Source organism: Podarcis raffonei, chromosome 4 (genome assembly GCF_027172205.1).
Source record: "Podarcis raffonei isolate rPodRaf1 chromosome 4, rPodRaf1.pri, whole genome shotgun sequence".
NCBI classification, from domain to species: domain Eukaryota; kingdom Metazoa; phylum Chordata; class Lepidosauria; order Squamata; family Lacertidae; genus Podarcis; species Podarcis raffonei.
Window position 1 is genome coordinate 10,095,390 of NC_070605.1, and position 23,643 is coordinate 10,119,032.

At 46.2% G+C, this 23,643-nt stretch overlaps 1 pseudogene; it reads left to right on the forward strand.

Moving 5' to 3' along the window:
• Positions 1 to 1,275: 1,275 nt before the first annotated feature.
• On the forward strand, positions 1,276 to 1,944 carry LOC128412491 (peptidyl-prolyl cis-trans isomerase A-like; annotated as a pseudogene).
• The last annotated feature ends 21,699 nt before the right edge of the window (positions 1,945 to 23,643 follow it).

Genomic DNA, 23,643 nt, shown 5'->3' on the forward strand with positions numbered 1-23,643 from the left:
TGTGTTCATGGAAGACAATCTTACTCAGCTACGAGGGATCGCCGAAGAAGAAGAAGTCGAGTTGGAGCTTAGCATCGCCCTGGGTAATATGTCCCAGGACACACTGAGCACATTCTAGGCCAGAAATGGGGACCCTGTCTCCTTCTGGATGGTCCTGAACTCCAACACTCATCAATGCCAGCCAACAGGACCATCGCTGAGGGATGATGGGAACTGGAGTCGAGCAATACCTGGAGGACCAAAGGCTTCTCATCCTTGTCATAGGAGGATATCAGTGATGCAAGCAGGTTCCCTTTTGCCCCTGAACAAGAACCTCTCCCAGCCCTACCCAGAGATGTGAGAGATTGAATCAGGGACCTTCTGCATGCGAGGTCCCCTGCCTGAATCCTTGGAGGGCAGCTGTCAATCAGCATGGATGATTCTGAGCTAGAAGGACCCAATGGTCTGACTGCCAATAAGATGGCTTCAGATGTATTGTATCTCAGCACCAACGGGGTTCAAATTCCTAACTGGGCTTAGGAAACAAATATGCTGTTTTCCTGACATGTACCGCACTCCTTACTGTGTGGAGAGGGGTTGACGCTAGTGCTGCCTGTTACCGCCGCTGGTTGTTTTCTTTTCTTTTTTTAAAGCTACCCCCTTCCTTTATTCGACTCATTCCTGCCATAATGACCAACCTGGTCATGTTTTTTTATGTCGCCTCTGACGGCGAGCCCATTGGGCGCATCACCTTCGAGCTATTTGCAGACAAGTTTCCAACGACAGCAGAGAATTTCCGTGCCTTAAGCACTGGGGGGGGGGGAGGTTTTGGTTACAACAACAACAACAATAATTTTTTATTTATACCCTGCCCTCCCCAGCCAAGACCGGGCTCAGGTTGGCTAACAACCAATAATAAAAACAAGTTGATTAAAATACCGTTTAAAAGATTAAGATACAACATCAAAACAATTAGGGAGCAATCTCTTCATAGGAGGAGAAAGGGAAAAGAAAGACGGGGAGGGAATCAAACTGATTCTAAGCCAAAGGCCAGGAGGAACAACTCTGTCTTACAGGCCCTGCGGAAAGAGATCAGATCCCACAGGGCCCTGGTCTCATGAGACAGAGCGTTCCACTAGGCGGGAGCCAGTGTTGAGAAGGCCCTGGCTCTGGTTGAGGCTAATCTAACTTCCTTAGGGCCCGGGACCTCTAGGGTGTTGCTATATATGGATCTTAAGGTACTCTGCGGGGCATACCAGGAGAGGCGGTCCCGTAGTTACAAGGGTCCTAGGCTGTGAATGGCTTTAAAAGTCAAAACCAGCACCTTAAACCTGACCCTGTACTCCACCGGGAGCCAGTGCAGCTGGAAAAGCACTGGGTGAATATGCTCCCATGGCAGAGACCCTGTGAGGAGCCTCGCTGCAGCATTCTGCACCCGCTGGAGTTTCTGGGACAGCTTCAAGGGCAGCCCCGCGTAGAGCGAATTACAGTAGTCAAGCCTGGAGGTGACCGTCGCATGGATCCTGCTTCCACAGAATCATTCCTGGGTTCATGTGCCAGGGTGGTGACTTTGCTTGTCATAATGGAACAGGTGGTAAATCGATTTACGGTGAGAAGTTTGCTGATGAGAACTTCGTCCTCAAGCACACAGGTGCTGGCATCTTGTCTATGGCAAGATGCTGGTCCCAAGACAAATGGGTCTCCGTGCTTCATCTGCACTGCCGAAACTGACTGGATGGATGGTAAACATGTGGTCTTTGGCAAAGTCAAAGATGGAATGGAATTGGAAGCAATGGAGCGCTTTGGGTCAAGGAACGGCAAGACAAGCAAGAAGATCATCATCTCTGACTTTGAGCAGCTGTCATAAAATTCCTTTGTCTTAACAATCAACCACTCCTTCTGTAGCTGGGGGTAGTCCCCTGTAATCCTTGTGCTCCTGACTTACTGACATGTATTTTTAAAGCAGGGTTTGGGGAAGCTGTGATAGCTCAGTCAGTAGAGCATGAGACTCTTAATCTCAGGGTTCTGGGTTCGAATCCCACCTTGGGCAAAAGATTCCTGCATTGCAGGGGGTTAGAGTAGATGGAGAGCTGGATCATAAAGAAGGCTGATCGCTGAAGAATGGATGCTTTTGAATTCTGGCGCTGGAGGAGACTCTTGAGAGTCCCATGGACTGCAAGAAGAACAAACCTATCCATTCTGATGGAAATCAGCCCTGAGTGCTCACTGGAAGGACAGATCCTGAAGCTGAGGCTCCAAGACTTTGGCCACCTCATGAGAAGAGAAGACTCCCTGGGAAAGACCTTGATGTTGGGAAAGATGGAGGGCACAAGGAGAAGGGGACGACAGAGGACGAGATGGTTGGATAGTGTTCTCGAAGCTACCAGCATGAGTTTGACTAAACTGCGGGAGGCAGTGGAAGACAGGAGTGCCTGGCGTGCTCTGGTCCATGGGCACGAAGAGTCGGACACGACTAAACGACTAAACAACAACAGAGTAGACGACCCTCAAAGTCCCTTACAACTCTACAATTCTATGATTCCAGATGTTGCTGGACTCTAACTCCCATCATCCCTCAATGTCAGCCATTGATGGAGACCCCCACATACAGAGGTTTCTTATCCCTGTTTTAAAGCTTTGGTTGGTGGAGCCCAATTCTGAACTGAGCAGAAAGTATGGTGCCCACCGACAATTTTGGTGATGTTTTTTCTTCTTCTTTATTTCCATGCTGATTTGGATGTCTGGCACGGCGCTTCTGGGTTGTTTATCGGCCCTTGAAGATGAGTCTTGCACAGGAAGCTGCGCTGCTGAAGGAGGGGAGGGGGTTGCAAAAGTAGAAAAGGGATCGAAAACAGCAACATCTGACGGGATGACGCTTCCATGGGAAATTGTCCCTGGAACTGTTTAGTACACACATGTGGCTGTTGGGCAAGGCTGGTTCTGTGGGAACGAAACAAGACAGCAAGCTGCAAAGAAAAGGAACCAACACCAAAGGAAAAAATGCAGAGTGTAAACACGAACCCAGAATTTTTATGTTGCCGTCGCTGACTTGTTCCATTGACTGCTTCAAACACAGAGCGGATTTCTCTTCACTCTGGGGGATTGTGGGACCAGAGACCAGGCCAACATGATGGGTATGGTTTGCATTTTCCTCCCCAGGACGAAACATGAGCCGTTTTGCAGCCAAGTAAGTTCTACTCAAAGTAGACCCATGGAAATTAATTGGCCTAAGGTTGCCTACAGTTGCAACATGTGCTTGACCTGAGTCGAAGACGCTAGAACCTGAAGGGAAAGTGACAGGATGTGCTTAGGACTTGAAAAGAGATGCTCTAAGCAGGACCCTCTAAGACAGCAGTTCTCAATCTGTGGGTCCCCAGATGTTGTTGGACTACAACTCCCATCATCCCTGAGCTCTGGCCTTGCTAGCTAGGGGTGATGGGAGTTGTAGTTCAACAACACCTGGGGACCCACAAGTTGAGAAAGGCTGCTCTAAGAGCAACGTAACATGGCTTTCGAGAGCTAGAGGAGTGTTGTAAGCAGTTAGCAGACATATAGCAAAAGCCAGTGCTGCTGCACCTGTGCAATAAAGGATAGGAGAAGCACCCATCAATTGGCCTGTGTGTGAAATCCATTCTCCCAGGGCCAGATTTAGGTTTGATGAGGCCCTAAGCTACGGAAGGTAATGGGGCCCTTTATGTGTCCAGCTGTTCTTTGTCAACAACAAATGGTCACTGTTTTTTGTTGTTGAATATATGCTAGATGGTAATTTATGGACCTAATAGGTATCTAAAGACATTTGCACAGGTTGCCATGCAAGCAGTCCATGCAGAATGTAGGCACCCTATATATAGAAAGGAGCAAACCAGTGATATTTTAGGGAGCAGGCTAGCAGGCGGGGCCCATGACTTACATCCTAGGAGCCTAAACAACACAAAATACTGTTGCTGTATGTAGGTTTATTTTATTTGTTTTTTATCTTGTATTTTGGAAATGTACATCCAGTGTTTTCCCCCTTTAATTTTTTTTGGGGCTCCCAAGAGAGTGGGGCCCTAAGCTATAGCTTGTTTAGTTTATACATATATCCGGCACTGCGTTCTCCGTATAAAGGTGCAAAACCTATTGTTTGCTATCTCTCTCACTTTTTTAGTCCTCATGAAAACTCACCAGCAATTCAGTGTGAATTCCCCCTAATATATACATTTTTAAAAATGTTTTGCCTAATAGAATGCATTTTGGGAGCAAACTTTTCAAAACAGCCCTGATTTTGCATCACAGTTACTCAGATCAAGGAGTTTGGATATGGTTGGAGACCATTTCGAATCAAGATGGTGCCCTCAGAAATAATTTGGATGTACAGTGGTACCTTGGGTTAAGAACTTAATTCGTTCCAGAGGTCCCTTCTTAGCCTGAAACCGTTCTTAACCCGAGGCGTGCTTTTGCTACTGGGACTTCCTGCTGCCGCTGGCGCATGATTTTCATTCTTATCCTGGTGCAAATTTCTTAACCTGGAGCAATCACTTCCTGGTTAGCAGAGTTTGTCACCCGAAGCATCTGTAACCTGAGGTACCACTTTATGTGCAAAGTTATTGACCTGAATGGCAGACTGACCTTTCTGAAAGCGCACTGATTTTAGCCACCGATTTCGAAATTGTATGGATTCCCCTCATTTCTTAGACTCCCCAAGTAATGCTAGGCATGTTGCTGCTGATTTACAGGTCACCCTTTGGGCACAGATCACACAAAGTGGCTTTCCGTTCCGAATGAAACTAGACAGTTTGGAACATAGGAAACTGCTAAGGTAGACCATTGATCCAGGTAGCTGAGTGTTGTGGACACTGGCTGGCTGTGGCTCACTGGGAAGAAACATCCACATCCCCACTTGTGGAGATGTTCAGGGTGGCAGGAGAGGATACATTGTTTATTAATATCCTTCCTAACTTGCACTCGCAAGTTCCTTTACTTAGCGGAGTTACATTCCCCTTTTTACATGCAGAGCAGATAGCTGGTTGCAGGCTTGTGTGAGCCTCTCACTATTATACAACTCAGTCTGCCTTCAGATTGAATTGTACGTTCCTGGAAAGTTCCCTTGAATCCCTCTTAAAAGAATAAAGACGCCACAATCTTATTCAAAGTCAATAAAAGAAGTTTACTTACATCAGTTCACGGTTGGATTCCTGAAGGCAGGTTTAGTTACTGATATGTACATGTGGATCTACCCCATATGGGGGAATAATCCCAGTGCTTCTGCTAGCTGAGAGCTAGCAGAGCAGTCCTAGCTAGAAGCTGGTCAAACAAAGAAGGAAGTCAAAAAGAGGAAAGGTTGCTGTGTGACTCGTCCTTTCGTTACCTGGACAGGTTAGGTCACGCCCACCTTCTATCACATGCAAAAGCAAGGATGCTCCAGCCAGGAGGACCAGGAAGTTTTGACTGGCTGGACCAAACATTCCCTCGCATGTCTTCTCTAGCATTTCAAGGAATGTTGTATTGGACTGCCTCTCATGGATCATGGATGATGTGGGTGGTGCTGTGGTCTAAACCACAGAGCCTAGGGTTTGCCAATCAGAAGGTCGGCTGTTCAAATCCCCGCGACGGGGTGAGCTCCCGTTGCTTGGTCCCTACTCCTGCCAACCTAGCAGTTCAAAAGCCCATCAAAGTGCAAGTAGATAAATAGGTACAGCTCCGGCGGGAAGGTAAACAGCGTTTCCGTGCGCTGCTCTGGTTCACCAGAAGCGGCTTAGTCATGCTGGCCACATGACCTGGAAGCTGTACGCCGGCTCCCTTGGCCAGTAAAGCGAGATGAGCACTGCAACCCCAGAGCCGTCCGCGACTGGACCTAATGGTCAGGGGTCCCTTTACCTTTACATGGATCACATCCCACAACTTGGAGTCGGCTGATTCCACAGATTTAACCTGGAATTTTTTGCATGCAAGACATGTGCTCTATTACTGAGCGATGGCCTTTCCCCAATCTAAATGACGGCAATACCAAAAAATAAAAAATGTTTAAAACCATAGGCCAGTTAAAAATAAACAAAGCATCAGTAAAGCTAGAGATGTCGGAAAATTCCAACAAAAACAGAAATGGGAGCAGAAATTGCTAGGACTTGCTTGTTTGTCTCATGTCTGGAATGAAAATCCAATCCAATAAATACAATTGGTATTCACTGTTGTTTCTGCTGCTCTCTGTTGCTCCCACCGGGGGCAGTGATGGCGACCAGCCTAGATGGCTTTAGAAGAGGATTAGACAAATTCATGGCCATGGCTGCACACCATGAAGGCTACACTCTGTCTCAACAGTTTGAGGTAGCAATGTGCTGGAAACTACAGGAGGGGAACAAGATACTGATGAAAGAAGAATGGGAAGAAAAACTGATGGAATACGCTGAAATGGCGAAGCTATCTGGAAAACCCAGAGATACAGTCATACCTCTTGTTACATTCGGTTCAGGTTACATCTTTTCAGGTTGTGTCCCACAGCGACCCGGAAGTACCAGAAAAGGTCATTTCCAGGTTTCTCTGCTCGCACATGCGCAGACGCTCAAAAGGATGTCACGCGCATGTGCAGAAACAGCCAATCTCGACCTGCGCATGTGCAGATGCGCAGACGCGGGTTGCTTCCTGCTCATGTTGTGAACAGATCTCTGGAGTGGAACCCGTTCGCAACCAGAGGTACCACTGTAGAGATTTCAAAAAAAGACTGGAAACCGTTTAGGCTGTACTTAAGGAAACATTGTAAGGGACGTGGGTGGTGCTGTGGGTTAAACCACAGAGCCTCCCTTATCTATCTTCTTGTGAGTGTGAGTGTGTTTTAAATCAACGAGTGTTGTTACTGCGGAATTTTAGCTCCATTTTAGCAACCACAAGGGAGAGGAATGGCTGGGCTTGTCCAAAAGCTGATGGTCCCTGCAGCACGCTGATCATGTCATCAGGGCGCACCAACGAAAATGAGTTTTGAGGCGGCATACACGGGTGGCGCTGTGGGTTAAACCACAGAGCCTAGGGCTTGCCAATCAGAAGGTCGGCGGTTCAAATCCCTGTGACAGAGTGAGCTCCCATTGCTCAGTCCCTGCTTCTGCCAACCTAGCAGTTCGAAAGCACGTCAAAGTGCAAATAGATAAATAGGTACCACTCCGGCGGGAAGGTAAACAGCGTTTCCGTGCGCTGCTCTGGTTCGCCAGAAGCGGCTTAGTCGTGCTGGCCACATGACCCGGAAGCTGTACGCCGGCTCCCTCGGCCAATAAAGCGAGATGAGCGCCACAACCCCAGAGTCGGCCACGACTGGACCTAATGGTCAGGGGTCCCTTTACCTTTACCTTTAAGGAAACATTGTAAAGAAGTGAGCTCACTAGCAGGGTTTGAGTAAACACTTACAATCAAGAAAACAAACACAGAAGCTAAGATGTGATAACTGGAAAACAACAAAATGTAAGATGCCACTTGAAAAGAATTACGGTACAAAATTATAAGAATATAACAATATTTAATTTAGAGACTACAATATTAAGTTAGAATAAATAAGCAGGAGAAGCAAATATTGAAAGAACAAGATGAGGGAAGTCATGAGAGGAGATTAGGGAGATTAGGATTTATATTCTTTTCTTTCTTTGTGATAATGGTGATGAATATAAAATTGTAAAACCCAATAAAAACTATTTAAAAAAAAAAGAAACCACAGGAGGGGAGTGGGCTCTTGTGGTCAAATCCTGCTTACCAGTTACTCCCAGTCATCTGGTTGGCCACTGTGAGAACAGGATGCTGGACTAGATGGGCCATTGGCCGGATCCTGCAGAGTTTTCCTTCTGTTCTTCTGTTTTTGATTACATTCTCCCTGTTAAGTATAATTATTTATTTGACACTGAAATGGAAAATGCCTGCATGTATGTTGCTAAAGGTTTAACGTTGGAAAATTCCACTGCAGTATTCTAAGGAACTCTAAGGAGCTTTAATAGTTGATAATGAACTATTGCTGTTTTCCGGTATCTCTGACGTGAGTGTTTAACCTTAGATCAGGTGATTAAGGTATTGAATTACAAATCACCATCTTGAAAGGGAGTTGCCTTTGTTCTCAGACTGTGAGAGTAAGGATGTAAATGAAGCTCTCCAGGTAAACAGCCTAAGGCAAAATGGAGGCTGGAACCTCTGCTTCTAGGTCTGTTGGAGTTATTTCATATTTTGTAAGATGCTGAGCATATGCCTTGGACGGGCATACGTCTTGTGGAACTGTCTGGATGTATCATTTGATGTTTCTGTTCTGTTTTGACGAAAGTTCTGCCAAGTAAAGTTTTGAAAAATATCTAATGGGTCTGGACTATGCTTCATTACAAAAAGGAGTCCGTTTTTATGCTTCCTGTCAGTTCAAACTGTGCAATAGTAATATCTGCAGCACCTCCTTGCCATTTGCATTGTGTTTCCTTTGCAGTGAAATAAATGAGGTTGGATAACGTAATGAGAAGACAACTTACGTAATTTCACCACGGTGGACAATGAGGTGAATAGAGTAGCCTTTGGGGGAAGACAAACTGCAGCAGAATTGAAACGGCACGGCATGCGATAAATACGCAGCGGAACCAGACACAATGCCTTCTTCCAGCCCTAAATTAAGCCATCGTCTAGGCTGTACCACAACAGATTGCAGGTGGAACATGAATCGGATTTCTCCTCTGTGCAACATCAGCAATGAAAGTCCTCCGTGATGAAAATGATGTATAGATGGTATATTACACCTGTCAAGTTAGCGAAAATGTATAAAGTCAGTAATAAATGTTGGAAATGTAAAGAAAAAGAGGGAACATTTTATCACATGTGGTGGGAATGTAAAAAGGTGAAATGCTTCTGGGAGATGATATATAAGGAGATGAAAAAAATGTTGAAATATACATTCATAAAGAAACCAGAAGCATTTTTACTGGGCACTGTGGGGAATGATATAAATAGAAAGGAATGTAAGCTCTTTTTATATGCAATAACAGCAGCAAGAATATTACTGGCCCAAAAATGGAAGCAAGAAGAATTACCGACGATTGAAGAATGGAGGATGAAATTAATGGACTATGCAGAACTAGATAAACTAACAGGAAGGATTCGAAACCGGCGGGACCAGAAATTCACGGAAGACTGGAGTAAATTTACGTACTATTTGAAAAGTATTTGGGAAGATCAGACGACGTTTGAAGGTTTGAAAGAAGTTTTGTGAGGAGTATTATTGGAAGTATTGCAAAAATGGAGAAGGGGAAGGATGATTTGTTAAGAGATGTAAAGGCAATATAAAGTCAAGAAATGCATAAGAAGTGGTTAAAATGGTGGATCATCAGAGGTACTGATGGAAGTCTCAAAAGATTGTATAAGTGATAAGTTTTGTGGTACATTTTATAATTTATATGTTAAAATCAAAAAAAATTATTCAAAAAAAAGCAATGAAAGTCCTCCACAAATGCTGGTTTTGGATAATGGCGGCCCATAAATTTCTCAGTAGATCCTCTGCTTTCTTCAATTTGCTTTGCGGTTGTTTCCCGAAAGCCGTTATGACCCTCAAATCGCTTTCAGCTTTGTAGTCTTAGCCACCTTTAGCGGTGGTGTGCTTGGGCACTGAGTTTTCTTTTCTGGAGAGCCATCGAAGGAAGTTCAGCTCTACATATTTGCTCCATGAGATCAGAGTCTTCTGGGGGGTGGCGGGGAGAGGAATGAACCGCAACGCTTGGCATCGTGGCAGCAGAGAGAATCCGTTTTCCGGCCCTGGCCCTTATGGGCGCACATAAACGAATGTACAGGAAATCCAGCCTGTTGGCAAGATTTATGGAGGTGCTGAGTGCTAGGAATGCAAGCGCCGGCCCTCCAATCGGGCTCTTGGAACCAACTGTGCAGGTACAGACATAAATGCTTAGGGGTGTGCATATATAAAACACCCCCTGCCCTCCAGACCAAATATTTCAACTGCAGCGCCTCTACATAAGATACTTATTCTCTCTCCTGCCCCCACCAAATCATAAACAAAGGAAAGGATTCAAAGTGCCTTCTCCATGTGCAACACACATGTCAGATCATGTGTTGTTCTTTGCAATAAAGAGCCCTTCATCTGCCTCCCTGGAGTCTCTTTCACACTCACTTTTCCAAAAAAAACCTCTTTATTTGTTTCCTTTTGTCTACCCTTCCTCTGCCCCACATCGCATCACTTAGCTAAAATGAAGTTTTATATTGATTCCAGTCCTGTCAGAATTCAGGGCTTCTATGGCCCATTCCTCCCTTATCTATCTTCTTGGGAGTGTGTGTGTGTTTTAAACCAACGAGTGTTGTTCCTGCAGAATTTTAGCTCCACGTGAAACAAGGGAGAGGAATGGCTGGGCTTGTCCAAAAGCTGATGGTCCCTGCAGCACGCTGATGATGTCATCAGGGCGCACCAACGCAAATGAGTTTTGGGGTGGGATACAGCGTACATAGTGACGCGGGTGGCGCTGTGGGTAAAAGCTTCAGCGCCTAGGGCTTGCCAATCGAAAGGTCGGCGGTTCAAATCCCCGCGGCGGGGTGCGCTCCCGTTGCTTGGTCCCAGCGCCTGCCAACCTAGCAGTTCGAAAGCACCTCCGGGTGCAAGTAGATAAATAGGGACCGCTTACTGGCGGGAAGGTAAACAGTGTTTCCGTTTGCGGCTCTGGCTCGCCAGAGCAGTGATGTCACGCTGGCCACGTGACCCGGAAGTGTCTCCGGACAGCGCTGGCCCCTGGCCTCTTGAGTGAGATGGGCGCACAACCCTAGAGTCTGTCAAGACTGGCCCGTACGGGCAGGGGTACCTTTACCTTTACCTTTTACAGCGTACATAGCATCCTCCCTATGATTTCATATGTCCTAGTTAGGGTGGAAGGAGGCGGATTCAATTTAGTTCATATTTAAAAGCGAGCCTACCACAGCCTCACTTTCCAGAACGATATGCGAATCAAACCACAGCCACCATTCAAAATGTACAGTGCGGTTTTCTAGGAAAGCAATGTGCCAAAAAAAGGCACATACAGCCGTACCTTGGTTGTCAAACGTCTTGGTACTTGTATGTTTTGGCTCCCGAAAACCCGGTAGTAAGTGTTCCAGTTTTTGAACGTTTTTCGGAAGCTGAACGTCCGACGCGGTTTCCGCTTGAGTGCAGGAAGCTCCTGCAGCCAATCGGAAGCCACACCTTGGTTTTTTAACGTTTCGGAAGTCAAACGGACTTCCAGAACGGATTACGTTCGAGAACCAAGGTACGACTGTACTAGGATGTAGTGGGGGGGGGGATGAAAATATATTAATGAAAATAACAGAACTGCAATATATTAGGGAACTTTGTTTTGCAAAGATGCATATATTATTGGTTCCAAAAATGTGTCTTTCAGGATACATTTACAGTGGTACCTCGGGTTGCAGGTGCTTCAGGTTACAGACCCTTCAGGTTACAGACTCTGCTAACCCAGAAATAGTACCTTGGGTTAAGAACTTTGCTTCAGGATGAGAACAGAAATCGTGCGGTGCTAGCGGGAGGCCCCATTAGCTAAAGTGGTAACTCAGGTTAAGAACAGTTTCAGGTTAAGAACGGACTTCCAGAACGAATTAAGTTCTTAACCTGAGGTACCACTGTACACTAAACCACTGGTGGATTTTCATGAGAACTTTAAAAAATAATAAACGGGTTATTAGGATCTGCCCTGCGTTGAGGCTCTGGAGACTAATACCAAAACCTAGAATTAGACCCTGTAGCTCACAGGCAACCACAGCCAGCGTGGTGTAGTGGTTAAGAGCGGTGGACTCGTAATCTGGTGAACTGGGTTCGCTTCCCTGCTCCTCCACATGCAGCTGCTGGGTGACCTTGGGCCAGTCACACTTCTCTGAAGACTCTCAGCCCCACTCACCTCACAGAGTGTTTGTTGTGGGGGAGGAAGGGAAAGTAGAATGTGAGCCGCGTTGAGACTCCTCAGGGTAGTGATAAAGCGGGATATTAATTCCAAACTCTTCTTCTTCTTCTCTAAGAGTGGTGTTATGTTCTCCCAATTTGTTGCCCTTCTCCATAGCCAGGCAACTGCATTCTGCACCTGCTACAGTTTGGAGATTTAAGGGCAGCCTTATGCAAAACCCATTGCAGCAGTCCAACTATGAGGTTACTAGAGACCCATTTAGCTTGTTCCAGGAATGGCCACAGCTGGCGAACCAGCCCTAGCTGGAAATTGTTGTGTCCCTCTTCACGAATGTTTTATGACCCTCTTGCCTGAGGTTAAAGTTGACGTTCTGCTGATTTGCAAGATACGCTGTCTCCCGCCCTAAGTGCTTTAAAGAACTTTTGCCCACCTCTCCTCCTTTCCCAGGATATTGGAGGTTATTATTACCTCGATATCGACAACAATTCGAGGAAAGCTCGAGGCAATGACCTGAAGCTCTCTGGAAGGGATCCCAATATTCCTCCGAATAGAAACCACATGTCAAATATTTGCACCGGAGGGGAACACTCTCTGATGTAATGAGAACTTAGATTGATCAGCTCCTTATCTCCTGGCCAAGGAAAGCCTCATCTGCTCTGCAATTCGGAGAGGGAAGGGTAAGGGCAGAGAATGGTTTGATATATTGATGGTCAAGGCGGGGAGGGAGCGGAGAAGACATTCCTTTCCTCCTACAGAAAACAGCCTCCTTAATTAACTTTTTAAAAGTCAATTTTCAGCAGGATTAAAGTGCCTCTGCCTTTGTGGTAGCTGGGAGCAATTGTGAAGCGGCGAGGCAGCCCTGGAGCCAGCGTGATGTCAGCTTGCTACCCTTTAATGGATCCACGGGGCCTTGTTGGTTCACGCTTGGCCCCATAACAGAAATGAGAAAATGGGGAAGGCGGCCTTTATAGCGACTCGGGGGAGAAAGGAAGGGGTGAAAGAGAGTTTTCTTGCAATTTCCTTTTTCGACGAGAGGAAAAGGGGGATTCCCCACCCGCCTGCCCTTTTCCTTATAATTCCTTTGAGGGTGAGCAGTAGGGGAAAAAAAGTTCACGAGATGGGGCACAGTCGACGCGAAAAAGGGAAAAGGTAGAATTTTGCCAGACCTTCCATTAAGGTAAAGGTACCCCTGCCCATACGGGCCAGTCGTGTCTGACTCTAGGGTTGTGCGCCCATCTCACTTAAGAGGCCGGGAGCCAGCGCTGTCCGGAGACACTTCCGGGTCACGTGGCCAGCGTGACGAAGCTGCTCTGGCGAGCCAGCACCAGCGCAGCACATGGAAACGCCTTTTACCTTCCCGCTATAAAGCGGTACCTATTTATCTACTTGCACTTAGGGGTGCTTTCGAACTGCTAGGTGGGCAGGAGCTGGGACCGAATGACAGGAGCTCACCCCGCCACGGGGATTCGAACCGCCGACCATGCAATCGACAAGTCCTAGGCACTGAGGTTTTACCCACAGCGCCACCCACGTCCCGCCACCCTTCCATTAGGGTGCGTCCAAATCATTGCTGTTTTTGAGTGGAAGTCAACTGCATGCTGGCAAATATAGGCTGTGCAGTTATGGTTGGTTGGGAGGTACAGATGCCACCTTTGTTGTTGCAAAATACAGCACAGGGACAATTTTTTTTCCATCTCGTGCTGAAGTAACTTCAAAGCAATCCATTACAACCTATGGCAGCCTAACAAGATTGTCTCTTGGGGATTTCTCTCTCTCTCTCTCTCTCTCTCTCTCTCACTCACACACACACACACGAGAATTTATAAACCTGTCTGTGCCTGGCAACCCAGAGCTTAAATAGCTTTCACACACCCTTTCAAACATTTGCATTTGGAGAAGATCCTGAACATGGAAGAATGAGAGAGAGAAAAGAAGAAGAATAGGAGTTTGGATTTGATATCCTGCTTTATCACTACCCGAAGGAGTCTCAAAGCGGCTAACATTCTCCTTTCCCTTCCTCCCCCACAACAAACACTCTGTGAGGTGAGTGAGGCTGAGAGACTTCAGAGAAGTGTGACTGGCCCAAGGTCACCCAGCAGCTGCCGTGGAGGAGCGAGGAATCGAACCCAATTCACCAGATTACGAGTCTATCACTCTTAACCACTACACCACACTGGCTCTACACTGGAGAGGTACACATGCATCACAATCTGAAATACAGGACAAAACTGTATCAATATAGGACATTGCATTTTACGTTGAAATATGGGACAATCCTGTATTATACAGAATAGATGGCAACCCTGTTGGGAGGTCTTGCACAACAAGCCTGCTTCCTCCCCAGATACTGGACTTTTTCCCCAGAAGGAAAGTGATGGGGAAAATTCACTAGGAAGTGTGGGGGTGACATCTGCTTAATAATAATAATAATAATAATAATAATAATAATAATAATAATTTATACCCCGCCCATCTGGCTGGGTTTCCCCAGCCACCCTGGGCGGCTTCCAGTAAAATACTAAAATACAATAATTTGACAAATATTAAAAGCTTCCCTAAAGAGGGCTGCAACTTCATCTAAGCTCTCTGGGGATGGGGCCACGTCTCAGTGGGAGAGCATCTGCTTTGCATGCAGAAGGTCCTGGGTTCAGTCCCTGGCATCTCCAGGTGTCCCTCATCTGTGAGCGTCCCTCATCTGAAACCCAGGAGAGGCACCGCAAGTCACTGTAGACAGTGCTGAGTCAACGTCTGACTCAGCACAAAGCAGCTTCCTGTGTTCCTCTCTTTGCAGCAGGGAATGTTGCGTGGCGAGTCCCCACCCCCCCCAGTGGAAATAAAGACACGTGACACAATTATTTAAGGTTAATGGGCTAAATATGGCTACAACTTTACAGGTTACAGGTGATGAGCGGTATTGGCTTAGGCATTGGACCTAACCGACTATATCTGACTTCAGCCCATCTGCTAGATCAGGGGTGTCAAATTCAAATTCATCGGGGGCCGCATCAGCAGTTTGGTCACCCTCAAAGGGCCGGTTGTGTCTGTAGGACTACAAGTGGAGGTTTCCTGAATGCATGTAAAGTGGAGGTTTCCTGTGTAGAACCGTCGGCGCCGCTAGAGGGCAGACGTTCTCTGGCTTGTAGGCTGCCGCGCATGCGCTGAGGGCGGCTTTCTTGTGTCAAAAAAAGAAAGAAAGCGAGAATAAAAGGTGAAGGCTGGCAGCCGGCAGCGGCTACACGGGCCACATGACGAGGTCTGGCGGGCCGGATTCGGCCCGCGGGCCTTGTGTTTGACACCTGTGCGCTAGATGTTCAGGAAGGGTTAACCGCCAGTAGGGGGAGTCCTGCTGATGCACATCAACTAGGATCTCCCCCGGGGTCACCGCTAGGGGGCGTGCCTTAGGCCCTCACCTCCATAGGCTTCGGACAGGGCCACGCCCCCCAGAATCCTTTATTGGACTACCCTTCAATATGCGGGGCAGGTGATGGCGCTTCCTCCCCCCTTCCATCTACATAACAATACCAATGCCTAACCGCCAATACCAAGGAAGTTGTGACGATTTGCTACGAGGTAGGCGAAAACCAAGTGGCTGGTGCCAATTTGTCAAGTGGAAAAAATTCCTACCAGGCCCCTCAGCGGCAACCAACCAAGGTACATAGCAAGGTCAAGGAAAAACCTTAAAAGGTGGGAGGGTGGGAAACCGGAACAGCTGGAGGTGGCAAAAGAGGGAGATCCCTGGCCACGCCTGCATTAAATCGGGCAGGCCTGATTTACACCCTTTAATTTACACCAGCCAATTGGCTGACCAGGGGATGATGCGGCCGGGGATTCCCTCAGTCGCGCGGAGGCTGAGAGCCAGCCACCACACGCGTGGCGGGGGCGTGCAGCCCGCAATCCCACCTCCTCTGAAGGCGGAAGGGGCTTTGTCCGACCTCCCTGAACACAAATCAGGATGAATGCTCAATAAACAGGTCGTCTAGAAGCACCCTTAGTGTTAGCAAGCTTTTTCGGTATCATTTCCACCCCACTGTGGATGAGATTATACTGGAAAGAGTAATAAGGGGGCATTTAAACAAACGTTGTTGCACCCTCAAAAGCAAACTCTACAGCTGAGCCCCTAGGAGTTGGCACATGGTGCCCCTGACCCTAGTGTTGGATACAGACAGGGATTTAGAAACTGCCGCTGAAAATCTTGTTCTGTCCTGAGTGGTATTTGGAGTAAAAAACAACACCCCCCCCCCAGCAAACTCCCTTAAAACGCTCATTCTGTTAACATGCCTCCTCCCCGCATTCTGTGTCCATTTTTACGGCTTTCCTTTCAAGTCTCTCATCAAATGGTTTTGAGCACCGCACAGGTTAAGAGGCCTGGCATAAAAAGGACAGTAAAACGAGAAGCATTTGCAAAGATCCGTTGTGTGCAAATACCTGGGGGAAAACCATCTGGGTGGAAACTGCACAGATCAGAGCTGGTTAAGTCAAACTGAACAGCTGCGAGAAATCGAAGCACAATGAGCCGGAATAATTTACTGCCCTTCGTTTGCACAAACAATGCAGAAGAAGAAGCCCGAATCTTCAGTCTCCTCTTTACAACACAACAGATCTTGGTGCCAAGATATTTCCCTCCCCCTTGCAAATAATGGCATTGTTCCCAGATGGTGGATATATGTCTGCTTACTCTTTGCTGTGTTCATAAACGGGGGGGGGGGGGCAAGAATAAAGAGAATGTCTTCCATATCCCGACTGTTCTTGGTTAAGAACATAAGACGAACTCTGTTGGATCCATTGTCTCCAGCATCCAATGAGTGGTCAGAGGGAGAAGAGGGAGAAGACTGGGAGGAGGAGGTGTCGGAAGATGGAGAGGTAACAGGGCTTAGTGAGCTGGGAGACTCTGTGAAAGACAGCAGTCCAGAACCAGAGCAGAAGAGAAGGCTGGAGAGGAAGGTAGCCAAGAGTGCAGCTTGGACTACTGCCATGCACTCTACGTGGGGCTACCTTTGAAGGAGACCTGGAAACTTCAATTAATGAAGAATGTTGCAGCTAGATGGGTGACTGGGAGTGGCCGCCAAGGCCACATAACACCGGTCCTGAAAGATCTTCATTGGCTCCCAAGTACGTTTCTGAGCACAATTCAAAGTGTTGGTGCTGACCTTGAAAGCCCTAAATGTCTCTGGCCCAGTAAACCTGGAGGAGCATCTCCACCCTCATCGTTTTGCCCGTACACTGAGGTCCAGCGCTGAGGGCCTTCTGGCGGTTCCCTCACTGCGAGAAGCAAAGTTACAGGGAACCAGGCAGAGGGCCTTCTCGGTGGTGGTGCCCGCCCTGTGGAACACCCTCTCGCCAGATGTCAAAGGAAAAAAACAACTACCAGACTTTTAGGAGACATCTGAAGGCAGCCCTGTTTAGGGAAGCTTTTAACATCTGAAGGACTATTGTATTTTAATATTTTACGGGGCTTTTCTCTAAACTAAAATTAAAAAAACCCCAAGCTTGCAGTCTTTCCTCGTAGGGGAATTGCTCCATCACTTAGATTGTTCCCCTCAAGAAACATGGGTCTTGGGCTTACCCTATGGTTACCAGACATCCCCGTTTCCTGGGGACAGTCCCTGGATTTCCAAATCTGTCCCGGGACAAAATCCGTCCCCGGAATGTCACTGGATTTCATTTAATGTCCCTGGATTTATATTTTAAGTGTTGTAAATTTATTAGTAGGGAATGAATGTTGCATGATTGGTTCAACGGCACAAGACACATCATTAGTGGACTTCCAGCGAGGCAAAATGGCGGACGCCGTGGCAGCGAGCAGCTCTTGAAGCCAGCCAGAGCCAACTGCGCTACCAGGCTGCCTCTGGGCTGCTGAGACTGCCACTGCCACCGCCACTGCCAAGGGGGAACCAGGGACACCCGGCGCCTCAACTGGGAGAACTGCTGACTGCCCCCCCCATGACCCAAATTGAGTCGGGAGCAAGAGTGCCCGGCCACTCGGCCAACTGCCCAGCGGCACTACGGGGCCAGGAAGTCCCTGGAGCTGACACAGGGAGAAGGAGGAGGGGAGAAGGAGAAGAAGGAAGAGAGAGAAAGAGGAAGGAGAAAAAAGAGGGGAGCCGTTGCTGCTGCTCAGGAGGAGAGCACCGGGAGGGCAAGGACACGTGGCCGAGCCCAGACCCGACCCGAGTCTACTCCATGGCTGCTAGCGCTCCAAGAGAACAGGCCAGGCCCCAGAGGAAGGCTGCGCGATAGAGGAGACCACAGAAGGGAAGGTATTACTTCTTAATTTTTTAAAAAACTTTTTTTTCTTTTTTCAAAAAAAAAAGTGTCCCTGGATTCTTTGAAAGAAATCTGGTAGCCTTAGCTTGCCTTAGGGACCTTAGGTGCCTTAGGGACACCTGCGATAACCTGATTATTGTTGGACAGGGTCTGGTCCTGGCCTGTCTGTCAGTCTAGATATAATATCCTCTGCAAAGCCCAGGACTGCACTAACGTAACTGCCGTTGATGTCAGTGGGTGGGTTCGTGTTAGAGACAGACGGCCCCTCCCTGGCATCCCTTCTGATTCAAATAGGAATCACATCTGTGGAATGAGAGAAGCATATGGGACTCCCTATAATTTTTAACATGCATAGCCCCTCCCCCCAATTCAAACTTTTTTAAAGAGTTAAATTGACTCCAAAGCTCATCTCTGGCTTTTTTTTTTAAAGCTATCTCTCAAATATTCACATTTTTTTTAAAAAATAAAAAAGGTAATACTTCATCTTGTAAAAAAACACACAAAAAAACCACCCCAATCTTGTCAGGGGGCTGCATATAAGTTACAGTTGCTAATACTAACCAGATCTCCCTTTTCTAATAATAACAGTAATAATGGTTTTTTTTTAAAAAAATGCATCTATTCCACCCTGTGAGGTCAGTCGGATCAAATCCGCACACTGCATAAAGAGTTGTTTTTTTTAAAAAAAACCTATAATGGCTCTACCTGGTAAAAAATTAATTACACTCAATTAAGCTTATAAAGGACTCCGGGGTGTGGGTAAGTGATGTGATAAGTGCACACACAGGAGTTCTCTTCCACAGGAAGGAGGGGGGGGGGAAGCAGAGAGAGCCCGAGTCATCTGAGCCAAGCGGTTATTGCATTATGATAAAAGGACACCATATATTTCCTAACATTAAAACAAATCAATTTCTTAAATTTATGGGACAGCTTATTAGCGGTGTTGTAAGTAGCCAGAGTGCAACTCAACAGCTGTAGACGGAGAGCCGGGTCAGATCTCTCCTGCTTCGCCTGATGTTTTGCAGAGTTCTGGTTCCCCTGGTAACGCTGAGCCACCTTAGAATCACAGAATCGTAGACTAGGAAGGCAAACCAGGGGTCATCTAGTCCAACCCCTTGCAATGCAGGAATCTCAGTTAAAGCATCCATGACAGATGGCCATTCAATCTCTGCTTCAAAACCGCAAAGGAAGGAGGAGTCCGGCACCTCCCAAGGGAAACCGTTCCACTGTCTATATTTTTTTTAAAGATATTTATTAAAGTTTCCAATTTTTATACAAACAAAAAGAAAAAAGCAAAAAAGTTTAAAAACACATAAAATTCACAATACTTAGTTTCCAATGACATATTTCCCTGACCTCCTCATACCTCCCCTTCTTGTATTCCAATTCAAATTATTTATTCAGCAAATCCTTATCTCAAAGCATTACAGCTAAAAACCCCTTGATTTCTATCCGACATCATTCAACATTCATTAACTTTACAATATTTCTGTAGATAGTCCTTGAATTTCTTCCAATCTTCTTCCGCCGACTCTTCTCCCTGGTCACGGATTCTGCCAGTCATTTCTGCCAATCCCATGCAGTCAATCATCTTCATCTGCCATTCTTCCAGAGTGGTTAGATCTTGCGTCTTCCAGTACTTTGCAATAAGTATTCTTGCTGCTGTTGTAGCATACATAAAGAAAGTTCTATCCTTTTTTGACACCAACTGGCCGACCATGCCCAAGAGAAAGGCCTCTGGTTCCTTCAAGAAGGTATATTTAAATACCTTTTTCAATTCGTTATAGATCATTTCCCAGAAAGCCTTAATCTTAGGGCACGTCCACCAAAGGTGAAAGAATGTACCTTCATTTTCTTTGCATTTCCAACATTTATTGTCGGGCAAATGGTAAATTTTTGCAAGCTTGACTGGGGTCATCTACCACCTGTATATCATTTTCATAATATTTTCTCTTAAGGCATTACATGCCGTAAATTTCATCCCAGTGGTCCACAACTGTTCCCAGTCAGCAAACATAATGTTATGTCCAACGTCTTGTGCCCATTTAATCATAACAGATTTAACCGTCTCATCCTGAGTATTCCATTTCAACAGCAAGTTATACATTTTTGACAAAATCTGAGTTTTGGGTTCTAACAGTTCTGTTTCCAATTTAGATTTTTCCACCTGGAAGCCAACTTTCTTATCCAAATTGTAAGCCTCCATTATCTGATAATAATGAAGCCAGTCTTGCACTTTGTTTTTTAGTTTCTCAAAACTCTGCAGTTTCAGTCTATCTCCTTCTTGTTCCAAAATTTCCCAATACTTCGGCCATTTGGCCTCCATATTGAGTCCGTTCCACTGTCTAACAGCTCATTCCATCAGAAAGTTCTTTCTGATATTGAGTAGTAATCTCCTTTCTCATAATTTGAACCCATTGGTTCAGCTTCCAGTAATTAAGAAGATGCAGGATTTGAATCTATTACTCCTCACTTCCAGATGCTTACATATCTACTGTGCTGTGCACTAGTGCCCACTTATAAATGCCATCTCCATCTCCTCAAAAGATTCCATCAACGGTGTCTTCGAAAAAATTTACACATCACTTGGGAAGACAGGCGAACTAATGCCAGTGTACTGGAAGAAGCAAACATGACCAGTGTTGAAGCAATGATTCTTCAACATCAACTTCGTTGGACTGGTCATGTTGTGAGGATGCCTGGTTATCATCTTCCATAGAAACTACTCTATTCCGAACTTAAAAATAGAAAGCGTAATGCTGGTGGTCAACAACAGAGGTTTAAAGACTGTCTCAAGGCGATTTATAGGTGGTACATGACCCCAGTCAAGCTTGCAAAAATTTACCACTTGCCTGATAATAAATGTTGGAAATGTAAAGAAAATGAAGGTACATTCTTTCACCTTTGGTGGACGTGCCCAAAGATTAAGGCGTTCTGGGAAATGATATATAATGAACTGAAAAAGGTATTTAAATATACCTTTCTGAAGAAACCAGAGGCCTTTCTCTTGGGTATTGTCGGTCAATTGGTGCCAAAGAAGGATAGAACATTCTTTATGTACGCTACAACAGCAGCAAGAATACTTATCACGAAGTATTGGAAGACACAAGACCTACCCACCCTGGAAGAATGGCAGATGAAGGTGATAGACTATATGGGACTGGCAGAAATGACTGGCAGAATCCGAGACCAGGGGAGAGAGACAGCGGAAGAAGATTGGAAGAAATTTAAGGACTATCTTAAGAAACATTGCAAAATTAATGAATGTTAGAATGACGCTGGTTTAGAACTTACGTGGTTTCCAGCTGTAATGGATAAGCAAAAAGAAAAGAAAGGTCAAAAATTAAATGAAAATTAAGGGAAAGGATTTGCTGAATTAATAAATTAGAAATTGGAATACAGAAAGGGGAGGTATGAGGAAGTCGGGGAAGTAAGTTACAAGAAAATAAGGGATTGAAAGTATACTTGTTTTTACTTTTGTCTGTTTGTATTTTTGTTTTGTTTTGTTTTTATATAATTTTTGAAACTTTAATAAAAATCTTTTAAAAAAATAAATAAAGACTGTCTCAAGGCAAATAGAAAAAAATGTAGTATAAACACCGACAACTGGGAAACACAGGCCTGAGAGAGCTCCGGTTGGAGAACAGCCTTTACCAAAGGTGTCATGGGCTATGAAGACACGAACTCAGGATGCAAGGGAGAAACGTGCGAAGAGGAAGGCAGGCTTGGCAAATCCACACCGTGATCAACTCCCACCTGGAAACCAATGTCCCCCCTGTGGAAGGACGTGTGGATCCAGAATTGGCCTCCACAGTCACTTACGGACTCGTTCTTAAAACTGTGTTTATGGAAGACAATCTTACTCGGCTATGAGGGATCGCCAAAGAAAGAAGAAGATTTTCATGCATTTTTAATTTTAAAAAACCAATCGAATTGCAGGTTAGCGTGAAAGGTGACAGAACAGACTTATTGAGTGAGCAAACATGCCATTGGACAGGAAACGGACTGCTTCATCCATCCCTCGTTTTCCAAGGTGCTCCTCCCAGTTCTACCAATTGTGTCTTTCCTCCAGGGAGCTGAGAGGAAGCCCAATGGCCTGCAGGATTCAAGAATATGATTCAAGCTGACCTTCTCCTGACACCCCAACTTGGCTGGGACCACACATCTCACTTGCAGAAGGCAGCACATCGGTGCCAGGAGCAATCAGGGAAGATGCTTGCGAGAGGATTTTTTTCAAAAAAAATATCAGAACTGCAGACTGCTGACAGTTATGGTTATACATTTCATCATTAGGCCATCACAGGTCTGCAGAGATTTCTTAGCCATGTAGATTGGAAAACTGAGAGAAGCAATTTCAGGGCATGTTGACACCATCCATTTAAACCAGGCTAGCTCTGAATCAAACCCTAGGAGCTGTTATCCAAGAGATGATGATGGTTTATTTATACCCTGCCCATCTGGCTGGGTTTCCCCAGCCACTCTGGGCAGCTCCCAACAGAATAACATCAAACATTAAAAACTTCCCTAAACAGGGCTGCCTTCAGATGTCTTCTAAAAGTCGGATAGTTGTTTATTTCCTTGACATCTGATGGGAGGAGGTTCCACAGGGCAGGTGCCACCACCGAGAAGGCCCTCTGCCTGGTTCGCTGTAACCTTACTTCTCACAGGGAGGGAACCGCCAGAAGGCCCTTGGAGCTGGACCTCAGTGTCCGGGTTGAACGATGGGGGTGGAGACCCAAGAGAGCTTGGGTTGCAGCAAAAAGTCTCTGGATTAAACTCAGAATCTCATATCTGAGTTGGGGACCTCACCCCTAACACCCCAACACCATCATTTCAGAAATAGGCTGCCCCCGTTTTAATATGCCCAGGTTGGTGGCTCTTCACTGCCTCCTGCTGGAGAAAATTGCATATTTTATCTATGTGCTTCCTTTTAATGACATCTTACTGTGGGAGGGATTGCCATGGTTCACTAGAGCAAGACGGTCTGAGCACATTACACCGATCCTGGTCCGACTGCACTGGCTACCAATTAGTTTCCGAGCCCAATTCAAAGTGCTGGTTTTGATCTACAAAGCCTTAAATGGCTCAGGACCGCAATGCCTCAAGGACTACCTCTTCCCCTATGAACCTACCCAGACCCTGAGATCATCTTCTGAGGCCCTCCTTCATGTGCCACCTCCTCGAGAGGTCTGGAGGGTGGCAACAAGGGAACGGGGCCTTCTCTGCAGTGGCTCCCCATTTATGGAATGCTCTCCCCAGGGACATTCGCCTGGTGCGTTCATTACATACCTTTAGGCGCCAGGCAAAAGCATCCCTTTTTGACCAGGCCTTTGGTTGATCTTATTGACATCCCACGCCCTTTTAGAAAGTGGCTTTTTTTGGAGGGGCAGGTGTTTATTGAGTTACTGTTTTTGGTTTGATTTTATATTTTGTGGTCCTGTTGTGAACCACCCTGAGACCTCCTGGTATAGGGCAGTGTATAAGTTGAATAAACAACAACAACAACGCACTGCATGGATAAGTACTTCTT